This window comes from Pinus tabuliformis, chromosome 8, assembly GCF_031772625.1.
Source record: "Pinus tabuliformis cultivar Carrire ecotype Pingquan chromosome 8, CPIR1, whole genome shotgun sequence".
Classification (NCBI taxonomy): domain Eukaryota; kingdom Viridiplantae; phylum Streptophyta; class Pinopsida; order Pinales; family Pinaceae; genus Pinus; species Pinus tabuliformis.
Genome location: NC_142294.1, coordinates 1,671,539,832 through 1,671,545,085, shown reverse-complemented (window position 1 = coordinate 1,671,545,085; position 5,254 = coordinate 1,671,539,832).

The following is a 5,254-nucleotide window of genomic DNA, read 5'->3' as shown; positions in this document are numbered from 1 at the left end:
GGAAAGTACAGAGATACATCAGAGGCAATATCGAGCTCCTACAAAGTGAAAAAAGGTGTGTAGATTTTTTTAAATTTTTGCTTAAGCTTGGTTTGAAAATTTATTTTGAAGGAATTCAAAGGGCATATTAGAGCATTATTATCGGTAACTGATACGCCGAGGAAAGAAAATGCAAACACCTAGTAAGGAACCTGAAAGCTCTAGCATGACTCATGAAGAAGAGGAAGAAATGCTACATGATATATCAAAATTACAAGAACAAGTGCAACAAATGTCACGCTCACAAAAGTTAACAGATGCTAAGATAAATGGCGTGGAAGCTAAGATAAATGGCATGGAAGCTAAGATGAATGGCATGGAAGCTAAGATGTACAATTTGAAGATAGATTTGAACACAAATTTGAAGACAGGCATGGCAGATTTGAAGACAGATTTGACAAATTTTCTACAAGAAATACTTACTAATGGTGAAAAGGTAGTAAAGGAAACTCATGATGAGAACAAAAGAAATGTTAATCATGATTCCATAGACGCTAATGTTGGATCGAAGAATCACCATATTCCAAAAATCGATATGAGGAAGTTTGATGGCAAGGATCCCGCCACATGGATATTACAGATGGAGAAATTCTTCGATCTCAATAATGTGCAAAACGCACAAAAGGTACGTATGGCAACTGTATATTTGGAACCAAATCAGTTTGTATGGTATCAATGGCTTTGTTCTCGTAAACAATTTATCACTTGGGCAATTTTTACGGAAGAATTGATAGCACATTATGAGGATACAAAAAGCAACACTTTTTTTAGCCAATTGATAAGTCTCAAACAAAAGGGTTCAATAATGGAGCACATTGAGGAGTTCCAAAAATTGAACATAAGGGTAAAAGATATTCCAGAGGAGCATAGGATTGATGTGTTCATAGGGTCTTTAAAGGATAATATCCAACATGATGTTCGCCTTTGGGAACCTGATTCATTAGAGAAGGCATTCAGGTTAGCAAGAAAAATGGAAAGCAAAATTATGGCAACTAGGAAGCATACCACTCACAACTATAAAGACGGAAGTGTTGTTGCCCCTAGTCTTCCACAGCCTACAAGGTTGACACCACAACAATTGGAAGAAAAAAGAGCAAAAGGGCTTTGTTACAATTGTGATAGCAAATACACAAAAGGTCATAAGTGTGCTGAGAAGAAATTATTCTACATAGATTGTGAAGAGGAAGAAGAAAAGGAGCAAGAAAGGTCAAAAGAAGAGGATATATTCCAGGAACAAAGCCTAGATGAAGAACAAATAAATCCGACCATATCTTGTAATGCATTGGTAGGAATTACCACTCCTCAAACCATCAAGATAGAAGGACAAATCAAGAAGAAAAAGGTAATAGTGTTGATTGATTCAGGAAGCACCCACAATTTTATTCATTGTAGGGTAGCAAAAGAATTGAATTGCTTCCTATATCCAGCACCAGAGTGTCAAGTGATGATTGCAAATGGAGGAACAATAAATTGCTCTGGAAAGTGCCATAATATCAAGCTATCCATGGGAGAATATGTATTGACTAGCCCAATGCTTTCCATTCCAATGGGAGGTGCCGATGTTGTACTAGGAGTCCAATGGCTACAATCCTTGGGTACAATAACTTTTAATTTTCAAGAACTTTTCATCAAATTTTCTACGGAAGGAAAGGAAGTTGAATTAAGGGGTATTGCAGGGAAACCAGGAAAGATAATTAGCTCTAATGGCATGACTAAGCTTCTAAAAAAGGAGCAAAGAGGTGTAATTGCACAATTATGTTCGCTAGATGTTTCCACATTGGAATCATCTATTTCTCCAGATCTCCAAAAAGTCTTGGACAATCATTCCAAGGTATTTGAGACTCCCAAAGGTCTCCCACCTATGCGTGATCATGATCATGCTACTCATCTGATTCCAGGAAGTGTTCCTCCAAACATCAGGCCGTACAGATATCCCTATGTCCAAAAAAGTGAAATTGAACGTATGGTTGCAGAAATGCTAGAGGCTGGTATAATTCAACCGAGTCAAAGTTCTTTCTCAGCTCTAGTAGTATTGGTGCACAAGAAGGATGGATCATGGCGCATGTGTCCGGATTATAGGGAGCTCAACAAGCTCACTATTAAAGATAAGTTCCCCATTCCTGTCATTGATGAATTACTGGATGAATTGCATGGATCAATTTACTTCACCAAGTTGGATCTTCGTTCGGGATATCATCAAATCAGAATGAAGATTGAAGACATTCCGAAAACGACATTTAGAACTCATGAGGGTCATTATGAATTTTTGGTCATGCCTTTTGGCCTTACCAATGCACCTTCAACATTTCAAGGTTTGATGAATTCAATTTTCAAACCATTCCTTAGAAAATTTGTGTTAGTATTTTTTGATGATATACTAATCTACAGCAAGTCTTGGAAGGATCATGTTGAACATGTTGACAGGGTGCTACAACTATTGGAGGAGAAACAATTATATGCAAAAAGATCCAAATGTTTCTTTGGAGTCCAGGAGGTGGAATATTTGGGTCATATTGTATCTCATGAAGGAGTTAAGGTAGACCCTAGCAAAATTAAAGCCATTAAGGAATGGAAAATCCCCACATCCATAAAGCATCTGCGAGGATTTCTTGGGTTGACAGGGTATTATCGCAAGTTTGTTAAGAATTATGGGAGAATAGCAGCACCTCTAACAACATTATTGAAGAAAGATTTATTTTCATGGACTCCGGAAGCAACAAAGGCCTTTGAACATCTTAAAGAGGCAATGTGCCAAGCACCGGTCTTAGCTACACCGAACTTCACAAAAACCTTTATTGTGGAATGTGATGCTTCAGGAAATGGAATTGGTGCTGTTCTAATGCAAGATGAAAGACCCATTGCTTTTGAAAGTCGTCCAATCAAGGGAAAGTTTTTAAGCAAAGCTATTTATGAGAAGGAAATGTTGGCAATACTCCATGCACTTAAGAAATGGCGACCCTACCTAATGGGAAGACACTTCAAGGTAAAAACGGATCATGATAGCCTTAAATACTTTTTAGAACAAAGATTATCCTCTGAAGAGCAACAAAAGTGGGTCACAAAGATGTTGGGTTATGACTTTGAAATCATCTACAAAAAAGGGAAGCAAAATGTGGTGGCAGATGCACTCTCAAGAAAGGATGAGGATGTGGAAGCATTGTTGTGTGTCATTTCTATTATCCAACCAGATTGGATAAACGAAGCAAGGGAGGAATGGAAGAATGACGAAGAAGTGTGGGCACTTATTCGAAAGCTACAACAAGATTCCAGTACTTCTGATACATTTAGCTGGCAAAATGATTCGTTATGGTACAAAGATCGCTTATACCTCTGTAAGAATTCCCAGCTAAAACAAAAGATTCTTATGGAATTGCACACTTCTCCCTTAGGAGGGCACTCAGGATTTTTAAAAACTTACCACAGGGTTAAGAAGGAATTTTTTTGGGATGGCCTTAAATCAGATATTCAAAAGTTTGTGGCGGAATGTTTGGTTTGCCAACAAAATAAAGTTGAAACAATTAAGACACCGGGTCTATTACAACCTTTATCCATTCCAAGCCAACGTTGGGAGGAGGTTTCAATGGATTTTATCACAGGTTTACCCAAGTCTGAGGGAAAGAGTGTCATCATGGTGGTAGTTGACAGACTTACCAAGTATGCACACTTTTGTGCATTATCACATCCATTTAAAGCCAGTACAGTTTCTACTGCATTTATGGAAACAGTTCAAAAGCTACATGGAAACCCAAAGATTATTGTAAGTGACAGAGATCCCATTTTCACTGGAAATTTTTGGACAAAATTATTTTCTTGTCTTGGTACTCAGTTAGCTCATAGCTCATCTTATCATCCTCAATCTGATGGGCAAACTGAGATAGTAAACAAATGTTTGGAAGGATATCTTCGTTGCTTTGTATCTGATAAATAGACACAATGGGTCAAATGGTTGCCTCTGGCTGAATGGTGGTATAACACTTCCTTCCATACAGCAACAAAAATGACCCCATTTATGGCACTTTATGGGTATCAACCACCATCCATCACATCATATTTAAGAGAAAATTCTAAGGTTCAGGCAGTGGAACATCACATCGAACATCAACAACAAGTCCTCCAACTCTTAAAGGATAACCTCGTGTTGGCACAAAATAGAATGAAACAACAGGCAGATCAACATCGCAGTGAAAGAAGTTTTGATGTAGGTGATTGGGTATTCCTACGGCTACAACCATATAAGCAAATGTCCCTAAAGCAAGCTAAGAAGGATAATAAATTATCACCAAAGTATTATGGTCCGTACAAGGTGTTGCAAAAGATTGGTACTATGGCATACAAATTGGAGCTTCCTGCAGCTTCTCGATTGCACCCAGTTTTCCATGTTTCATGTTTAAAGAAGGTTATAGGCGACAAGCTCCCAATTCAAACAATATTGCCAGAACTTGACGAGGAAGGAAAAATTATATTGGAACCGGAAGCAGTCACAGAAACAAGAACTCGACAGCTACGAAATCGATCAATTTCAGAGTATCTTATCAAGTGGAAGAACTTATCCGCTGAAGATTCCACATGGGAGGATGAGAATTTTATGCAGAAGTATCCAGAATTACTCAAGCGTTGAGGACAACACTTTTTTGAAGGAGAGGGGCATGTTGGGTCCCTATAATACTAGTGATTACCCCATTACTATTGTAGTTATACCCCTTATTTATATTGTTGTGCCCCTATTACCCCCATATTGTTATTTCTGTGCCCCATAGAATCCCTCTATTGTTATTTTTGTGGCTTTATATTATTATTGTTAGGTCGGCTGGATTATATTGTGACTCCTTAGACTCCTATATATAGAAAGGAGGTTTTGTCATTTGAATCATCCAATAATTGTTCATTATGTAATGTAAAGGAGGTTTCCCCCTTGAAGAGGATGAATTCTAAGGTGTTGATCTATCTTTTCTATCTTTTCTTGAGCTGGTTTCATAACAATGCCCTTGGCCTTTGCATTTTGTGCACCATACCTCCCCGTGTGCCTCTGGCCGAGATGTCTTGTCCTATTTCAAACTTTGCATCTCTAGACACAAATTTTTCAATTGTGCATGTATTTGTTGGACTCCTAGACTAGGGTCTTCTATAGGGGTCTCATGCAATCTCATTGCCATCTCCAAATCTTCGGCCTAGGTGGAAAGTTTTTATTGTGACAGTGCCATCCTTAGATGCGGTG